Source organism: Oryctolagus cuniculus, chromosome 1 (assembly GCF_964237555.1).
Source record: "Oryctolagus cuniculus chromosome 1, mOryCun1.1, whole genome shotgun sequence".
NCBI classification, from domain to species: Eukaryota; Metazoa; Chordata; class Mammalia; order Lagomorpha; family Leporidae; genus Oryctolagus; species Oryctolagus cuniculus.
In genome coordinates this window covers 62,236,001-62,245,870 of record NC_091432.1, presented here as the reverse complement: position 1 = coordinate 62,245,870, position 9,870 = coordinate 62,236,001, and positions in this window count along the sequence as shown.

The following is a 9,870-nucleotide window of genomic DNA, read 5'->3' as shown; positions in this document are numbered from 1 at the left end:
TAAAATAAAAAATTCTGAATGCACATTTAAAGGGAAATTACCAAGGTCACCAGGTCTGCGTCAATGTGTTTATGGCAGAGTCCTCAGCATGTTCACAAAGGGCATGATTTGTTTTCAGATATAAGCATCGTAAAGCCTCAGATAAAATTGTTTTTGTGAAAGAGTCCAAGTTTACAAGGAATGGTTGAAGTTTTATTGCGTTGAGGACCAAGCTGCCATTGTTCATTAAAATTTTGGTTTTATCTCAGGTTGCAAATTATTTTTCTTTGTTTATCTTAACTTTAGCATGTGAAGTGCTCACATAATACTGAAAGCAGAACAAAGTTCATGTCCTTTACTTTCTTTTTTTATTCTTTCTTTTTAAAAGAAACTTTCTCCCTAAATAGAAAGTGACATCTAGGGGCAGGCCCTGTGTTTCTGCATCTGTTAACTCTTCCAAATATCATGGTGACACCAAGCAAGTATAACACCCAGGCTCTCATGAGAGTTACTTCTCAAGTCCTCCAGACCACTTTTCAACTTTTTGAGCTGGCTGGCTGCAAAGAATGTGTGATAGAAACACCAGTATTTCCTGATTGACCCTTCTACAGGTCTTTCATCACCACTGCCTTTCAAATACTTGCATCTCTGTAGGAAGCAATGAGGGCTCAGGAAACCCTATTGGAGTCCAAAATAATGTGAAAAGGATTCTGGGCTGTATTGAGAGTCTAGGAAATTTTGCAATTCATAGACAAAGACTAGAAATAGAGGGAAGTGGTGTTCAGAATAGATCCAAGCTGAAGGTTTGGGAGTTAAGTGTGATATCAGCAATAAGTTTGTAAACAAATAATTATTCCTATGAGAAAATATCAAAGCTAATTATGTTACAGAAAGAAAACAGAATTATTATGATTTTTGTGACCCTAAATTTGACATTTATTTTATTATTTATGTATGTATACTTTATTGCTGCTCATTTGTTTATGGATATTTTATTTTGCTTCACTCAATATTTTTATTAGGCTAATTTCTGTTTTCTAGAAAATAAGTTTTTTGGGTCCTTTAACTTGGCTTCAGCTCCACCATTTTATGGTATCCTAATTTTCTGAATTCCCTTCTAGCTTGCTTCATAATAACCATTTATATTTAGAAAGAACTACTTCAAATATATCTTGATATTTTTACCATCATAGAAACAATTGGAATAAATACATCAGGGATATTTATAAAGTCCAGTTTATAGAAAAGGGACCATAGAAGGCAATGGTTTCCAAGTCCTACTGTTAGTCACTGGAGGAACAAAGAATTCCATCTTAATGTTTATTATTTTGCCTGGACAAAATCACCATACATCTTGGTGTCCACCACTTTCTCTATGACCAAAATCCTAGATAAGGAAATTTAAATACTTATAACGAGGCTTCCCAGTTCTAAGTCCATCACCCTCAATAAAACTGAAGAAATCACTAGAAAACAACAGACACATTTTTCAAGTTAATGAAGATTCATGGGTGTTACTCCCAGACGTTCAGATTGATTTGATCTAGATTGAGATCTTGGCTTCAAATATATTTTAGAAGATTTCCAAATAATTCTAATGTACTCACAAAGTTACAAGCACTCATCTAGTAGACTGATTTTAATGATATTAAAGCAAATGTCCTAACAGCACTCTGGCCTCATAATCAGCCCTTAAGGCATGCGGATCCGGCTGAAAAGCCCATGAGAGTATTTCAGGCATGGAAAGCCAAGACACTCTGGGGGAAAAAAAAAAAAACCTAAATGAAAGATCTCCATGAGTGAGATCCCAGTGGAAAGAACGGGTCATCAAAGAAGGAGGTACCTTTCTCTGAAGGGAGGAGAGAACTTCCACTTTGACCATGGCCTTGTCTAAATATGATCAGAGTCGGTGAACTCAGGGGGCTTCCATAGCCTTGGCAGCTCATGACAAGAGCCTAGGGTGATTACTGATGCCATAAACAAGAGTGTCAATTTGCTAAGTCAACAACAGGAGTCACTGTGCACTTACTCCTCATGTAGGATCTCTGTCCTTAATGTGCTGTACAGTGTGATTTAATGCTATAACTAGTACTCAAACAGTATTTTTCACTTTATGTTTCTGTGTGGGAGCAAACTGTTGAAATCTTTACTTAATGTGTGCTAAACTGATCTTATGTATATAAAGAGAAACGAAAATGAATCTTGATGTGAATGGAAGGGGAGAGGGAGTGGATAAGGGGAGGGTTGTGGGTTGGAGGGACGTTTTGGGGGGGAAGCCATTGTAATCCATAAGCTGTACTTTGGAAATTTATATTCATATTCTGTCTTTGCTACTTGCAAATAAAGATGTCAAAAAATCTCAAAAAAAAAAAACACCACCTTATGACAATAAAAAAGGTCAAAATTAAAATAAAAAAAAAAAACAAACAAGCAAATGGCCAACAAAGGTGGATGCTGTGCATTGAGCTGATAGTAGATATATGTTGAATGGAGTAGTTAAGAACAAAAACCATGCATTTTGATCTTTGGTTCATCACCAAAATGGTGAGTTTGATGAGTTTGTGGGGGACATTTTAAAAATTTTCATAGTAGAAGGAGGTTTATATTCTTTCTTTAGTAACTCTTTTCACTTCCTCTACTGTCTCCTTGAATATTATATTTCAGATTGTTTTAATTATTTTAATCTTTCATCAGTTTTGTTACCCATTTTGCCTTCTCTTATTCACTATATTTTGTAAAAATATGTTCCAATTATCTGTTTATATCTCATTATCTATATTATGATGCCTTTTTATTTATTTATTTATTTGACAGAGTTAAACAGTGAGGGAGAGAGACAGAGAGAAAGGTCTTCCTTCCGTTGGTTAACTCCCCAAGTGGCCGCTACAGCCAGAGTTATGCCAATCCAAAGCCAGGAGCCAGGTGCTTCTTCCTGGTCTCCCATGTGGGTGCAGGGGCCCAAGTACTTGGGCCATCCTCCACTGCCTCCCCAGGCCACAGCAGAGAGCTGGACTGGAAGAGGAGCAACTGGGACTAGAATCCAGCGCCCATATGGGATGCTGGTACCGCAGACAGAGGATTAACCAATGAGCCATGGTGCCAGCCCCTATGATGCCATTTTTAACCAGAAATGTCTACACTGTTTGGTCTTGGTGTTTGAATGCATATACGACAAGCTGTATTTCTAAGTTTATTTACATACATCTTCAGCAGTCAGTGACATTTGAGTTGGATACAGTGTTCTATGACAATATTTTAGTAGCTGGTTTTCATTTAGTTCTTAAGTAATGCATTTCCATTATTCTAATATAGAGTTTTATTTTTATCTTAAATTTTTAACTCAAATGCAAACTTTGTAAAATAAAGGCCTTTTTATGTTTTTAAAATTTTTAGCCAATGGACTAACCTTATTAATCACATAATCGGTTCTTCCTTCATCTTCTGTAAGATAATATTTTCATGATTTTTGCACTCATTCACTTTTTCCTAGGAAATAGCGTTATTTTCTAATGATTTTTAAGTGTATTTTTACACCTTTGCCAATTTTGCGTGCTGTTAATTCCAGTAGCTTATGTTGCATTTTGATATATTAAAGGTCAAGTCCTTTCCCATCTTTGTTGTTCTCAGTATTGCACTGAATACATTAGCATATTTATAGAACTTATATTTTAAGATCCATCTGTTAGTATCAACTAAATATTTTAAGACTTTTATTATTGACAAAGCTTTGAATTTATATATATTTATAGAAGAACTCACATCTCTTCAGCATTGAAGATTCTTCAATTCAGGAATTAAGGAATAAAGGGCTTTGTGTTTAATCCATTTTTATGGATCTCCCTTTGCCACCAAATGCAAATTTTTGTATTAGCAATATATTTTGTACTTTTTAGGCTTTCTTGAATAAAGTTCTATTTTTATAAAATTTCTCAGTGGTTAATTTTGTGAATAGAGGAAACTATTCATTTGTGATATCTCGTTATCTCAGTAAACAATTTTAATAGATTACAGTCTGGGACCAGCATTGGGATGCAAGCAGGTTGAGACACTGCATGTGACTCCTGCATTCCATAATGGAATACTGGTGGTTTGAATTTGACTGCTTTACTTCCTGCTCCCTCCTAATGCACTCAGAAAGGCAGCAAATGATGGCCCATGTGCTTGGGTCCTTGTCACCCATGCAGAAGACCTAGATGTAGTTCCTGGCTTCCAGCTGCAGCCTGGCCCAGCCTTGGCTATTGTGATTTTAGGAAGTGAGCCGGTGGATGGAAGATATTTCTCTCTCTCTGATGCTCTGCCTTTCAAATAAATAAATAAATCTTTAAAAAAGGATTACAGTCTACTCTTTAGGATTTTTTTCCATAAAAATACAATTAAAACCCAAATGAAAATATTTTTCCCAAAGTAACACAATTTCTTTCTATTTAGTTGTCTTTGTAAATTTACCAATACTCTTCCATAAAGTGTTGGATAGTAGTGTGATAGTAGATGTGTTGACTTGTCACAGGTTTTAATAAAATTGGGTTCGATAGGTCACCATTAAATATGTTAGCTCTGTACTTCTGGAACTTTAATTTTCTCCTAATATTAATTATTTTTATACTTTGAAAAATTTCCATTAATTTTCTGGAATTCATTTCTCAAAACTAGAGGAAATCATGTTTTCCTTTCTTTCTTTTTCAATTTCTTGATTTGAACATTTTTTCTTTCTTTTAAAAATGTTTATTCATATAAAGAGAAGATATTTAATGTATTCCATAGATACAGTTCTAAGAAGACAATTACAGTTCCCCACACTCCCTTGCTCTCTCTATTCCCCCTCCCTCCCTGTTCTGGCTTCATCAGTTTTTGCAAAAACATAATTTGAATTCTATATTCAAAGGTTTAATTCAACACTAATCATAATATTCACTTTCTTTCATTTACAGGACAATGTCTGCAGTGTCCAAGTGTACCATTCTTTAAAAGAGTTGAGAGTTGGATCTGATTTGTTAATAAGCTCTTTATAGTGTATAAGGTAACTTCTCAAGAAATGCACAGTGATTGAATTAATAGTGACAGCAGTGGATACTCTGAAGGTGGAAGATAACATATGAGTTGGTATAGTTAGGAATGATCCTTATGTTTTCTGTCTATTATAAAAAGGGGAAAGGTAATTTTAGAACAAAAAGCAGTGTTTCCCCAATGTGTATAATTTTGAAATATGGGTTAAATTTCAGTCATTACAAGGTCATGGTTCCTTTGGGATTCTCCTGTCAAGCTTGGAGAATCTAGCTAGTCTGCAATATTCTTTTTTTTTTTTTTTGACATTTATGTATGCCCAGTTTTGTTGCCATTCATTGTATTTTCACAGTATTTTTTTTTTGACAGGCAGAGTGGACAGTGAGAGAGAGAGAGACAAAGAGAAAGGTCTTCCTTTTCCATTGGTTCACCTTCCAATGGCTGCTGCGGCAGGAGCGCTGTGGCCAGCACACTGCGCTAATCCAAAGGCAGGAGCAAGGTGCTTCTCCTGGTCTCCCATGTGGGTGCAGGGCCCAAGCACTTGGGCCATCCTCCACTGCACTCCCGGGCCACAGCAGAGAGCTGGCCTGGAAGAGGGGCAACCGGGACAGAATCCGGCACCCCAACCGGGACTAGAACCCGGTGTGCTGGTACTGCAGGCAGAGGATTAGCCTATTGAGCCACTGTGCCAGCCCACAGTATGATTTTTAAAAGCAGATATTATGATAGTGAGTTTGGAAACCAGGGATGAATATTTTTTGTCAGAATTAGACATAGTAGGTCTTTGGTTTTGTTCAGATCAAATAAGGTAAAGAAGACCTCAGAACCCAGCCTAACTAGTTTCAAAACAAAAGAGTAATCAAAACGTTTTGTAAAGTAGATTTGGGCAAGATGTAAAGTAAGGAGAACTCTTGTTCATTGCTGATGAGATTATATATTGGTGAAGTCATTGGGGGAAAACAATATGGAGCGTCCTCAAAAAAATAAAAAAAGAAAATTACCCTTTGATCGCATCATCCCATTACTAGGTATAGGTTCAAAGGCAATAAAATTCTTTTGTCAAAGAGATATCTTTAATCTCATGTCTGTTACAGCATTATTCATAATAGACAAGATATAAGAATAACCTCAGTGTCTGTCAAAAGATGAATGGTTGAAGAAAACGTGATAAAATGTCATTCAGCTTTAAAAAGCAAGAAAATCGTGTGATTCGCTACAATATGGATGGACTTGATGGACACTATACTTAGTGAAATATTCCAGACAAGCAAATACAAGTATTATTTCAAAAAGTAAAACTCATGGAAACAGAGTAGAAGAGTGATTGAGCTGGTCATGGAAATAAATAAATAAGAATAGACACATAAATACTTAAAAGACTTGTTTATGGGAAGTGAGATACTCAGCAGACTCATAGAATGGCAGATGTCCTAAATAGCACTCTGGCCTCAGAATCAGCCCTAAAGGCATTCGGATCTGGCTGAAAAGCCCATGAGAGTATTTCAGGCATGGAAAGCCAAGACACTCTGGCAAAAGATCTCTGTGAGTGAGATCCCAGTGGAAAGAACAGGTCTTCAAAGAAGGAGGTACCTTTCTCTGAAGGGAGGAGAGAACCTCCACTTTGACTATGACTTTGTCTAAACAAGATAAGAATCGGAGAACTCAGAGGGCTTCCATAGCCTTGGAAACTCATGACTGGAGCATAGGGAGATTGCTGATGCCATAGACAGGAGTGTCAATTGGTAAAGTCAACAACAGGAGTCACTGTGCACTTACTCCTCATGTAGGATCTCTGTCCTTAATGTGCTGTGTATTGAGATTTAATGCTATAATGAGTACCCAAACAATATATTTCACTTTGTGTTTCTATGGGGGTGCAAACTGTTGAAATCCTTACTTAATGTATACTAAACTGATCCTCTGTAAAAAAAAAAAAAAAAGAAATTATCAACTCCCAACTTGACTCTCACTGGGATTAAACATGACAATAGGTCTGATCTGATTTCATCATCATTTAAAAAATCATCTATTATTTTTCACTTTATGTTTCTGTGTGGGAGCAAACTGTTGAAATCCTTACTTAATGTATACTAAGCTGATCTTCTGTATATTAAGATAATCGAAAATGAATCTTGATGTGAATGGAAGGGGAGAGGGAGTGGGAAAGGGGAGGGTAGTGGGTGGGAGAGACGATATGGGGGGGAAGCCATTGTAATCCATAAGCCGTACTTTGGAAATTTATATTCATTAAATAAAAGTTAAAAAAATACTTAAAAGATTGTGGTCTTCAAAAGGGAAAACAGGAGTTCTTCATAGAGAGATATTAATCAGAGAGATTATTATGATACGTAAGTATCTTAACAGTTAAGAATGAAGATGTTGAATTTTAAAGAAAGTTATAGAATTATTTATGCAGTATGGTATCATGTAGGTTTTTTACTGTTATTTATTTTTATTTATTTGAGAGAGAGAAAGAGAGAGAGAGAAAGAGAAAAGAGAGAGAGAGAGAGAGAGAGAGAGAGAGAGATGCTAAGATGCCCGAGTTGGGCCAGGCCTAATCCAGGAACCAGGAGCTCCGTGCAGGTGTCCTACATGGCTGGCAGAAGCCCAAATACTTGAGCCATCGCTGCTGCCTCTGAACATACACATTAACAGGAATTCTGGATCAGAAGTGGAGGCGGGACTCAAAACCAGGCAGTCTGATATGGAGATGTTAATGTCCCAAGTGACATCTTAACCCCTGTGCCACAGCACCTGCCCCCATCATGTATGTTTTAAAAACCTCTCGAAGTCCTCTCCATCTCTATATAGTTGTATTTGCATGTCAGTGCCTACTGATACTCCTAGAAGATATGTGTTAAATTGATTTGATCAGAACAGTAATGGCTTTGGACAGGGACATGATACCGAATCAAAGATAGATTATAAGATAACCTTGGTCTCAACTCTAATGCTTTATTTTTTTCTTTGTAAGCTGTGTGCTCATATACAATGAGTAACAATCAATTAATTCTATAAACACTACTGCAGGTTTTTTTCTCCTGAGGCTTTTAATTTGCATCATTCTCATTGGTTTCCTGTTGCCACCTCTTCTGCCATCCAATCCTTCTTCTGCATAGATTCCACAGTAATAGTCCTCATTTGCAGTTTGATGATATGGCTGTGGCACCAGTCCTTACACCACTTACTTTTCCATTGCTTCAAAATAAAGAACACACAATGTGGTTATAAAATCTCCTCACCATCTGGTCCCCGACAATCATTACTTCCAAACTATTCCTGTTGTATTTCTTTCCATGCACCTAAGCCTTCAAGAACTTCTGTGATCTCGTAGATATTCATTGATTTTTTTACACATGGAACTTCTTTCTCCCTCTCTGCATCACCATTTTCATTCCATTATGGTGGTCTAACTCAGGATTTATTCCTCTTTCCTGAACCTCTGGTGACCACCTTTCCTCAAACACACAGCCTGGGATGGGTTATTTACCTATTCCTATTACTCTAGGGCACATACTGTGATATTGTCCTTGTCAGTCTTATTAATTTTTCCTACTGTTTCTTTCTCCTCAATGGTCTATTGCTTACTTCAAAGACAATTCATTACAAATCCAGTTCATTTGTGTTGACTCCATTCAAATTGGTTTCATGGATATTTTACACTTGTAGTTAGTACCTTTGAATTCTATCTAAATTTTCTCTTGCATTTTATCCCTTTTCTGAATTGTACAGCCAGTCTTCTTACTCCTTTCTCTATGTTTCCCCATCTACCTCCTTTGCACACATCATCTGTTTCTAAAAAATGTTATTCTTTCCTTTACTGGAGTCCTTTTGTCCCAAAACATTTTTTTTATTTTTATTTTTTTATTTAGTTGAAATGCAGAGTTACAGAGAGGCAGAGGCAGAGAGAGAGAGAGGTCTTCCATCCACTGGTTCACTCCCAGGTGACCACAATGGCGGGAGCTGTGCTGATCCAAAGCCAGGAGCCAGGAGTTTCTTCCAGGCCTCCCACATGGGTGCAAGGTCCCAAGGATTTGGGCCATCTTTCACTGCTTTCCCAGGCCACACCAGAGAGCCAGATTAGAAGTAGAGCAGTTGGAACTTGAACTGGCACCCATATGGGATGCCGGCACTGAGGATGGCAGCTTTACCCGCTACGCCATAGTGTCCGCCCCCACAACACATTTCTAGTGCTCACCCTCTCTTTGTGACTCTTGCAGTTTCTGTTGTTTGCTGGACATATCCCCTGGACAGGGTTTCTGAGTGCCTGGACTCAGAAGCAATTAGAAGAACAGAGGCTTCAGGTACAAATCATACATTTCATAGAACATTTCATTAAAAACAAGTTGAGTGTATTTACCATCTGATATTTTATTTTTTCCATTTTAATGTGATATTAATCCAAAGAGAACAAATTCCATATTGTTCATAGGTACAATTCTAAGAACATAATGGTGTTCCTTCCTTTCTCCCTCCCTCTCACTTTCTCTCTCTCTGTTTCATTTTAAGATAACACATTTTTAATTTACAATGCAATCAAAGGCTTAATACTCCACCAAATAGAATTCAGCAAGTAAAAGTAAAAAGACCCTAATTCAGCCAGAGTATATGCAAGGGCAATACACAATAATCAAATGGAAAGATGACCATTTCACCCATATACATATACTGTAAACTTTAAAATAATTACAGATTAGTTCTTTTTTAAAAAAGATTTATTTATTTATTTGAAAGTCAGAGTTACACAGAAAGATAAGGAGAGGCAGAGAGAGGTCTTCCATCCGCTGGTTCACTCCCCAGCTGACCACAATGACCAGAGCTGTGCTGATCTGAAGCCAGGAGCCAGGAGCTTCTTCTGGGTCTCCCACACAGATGCAGGGGCCCAAGGAC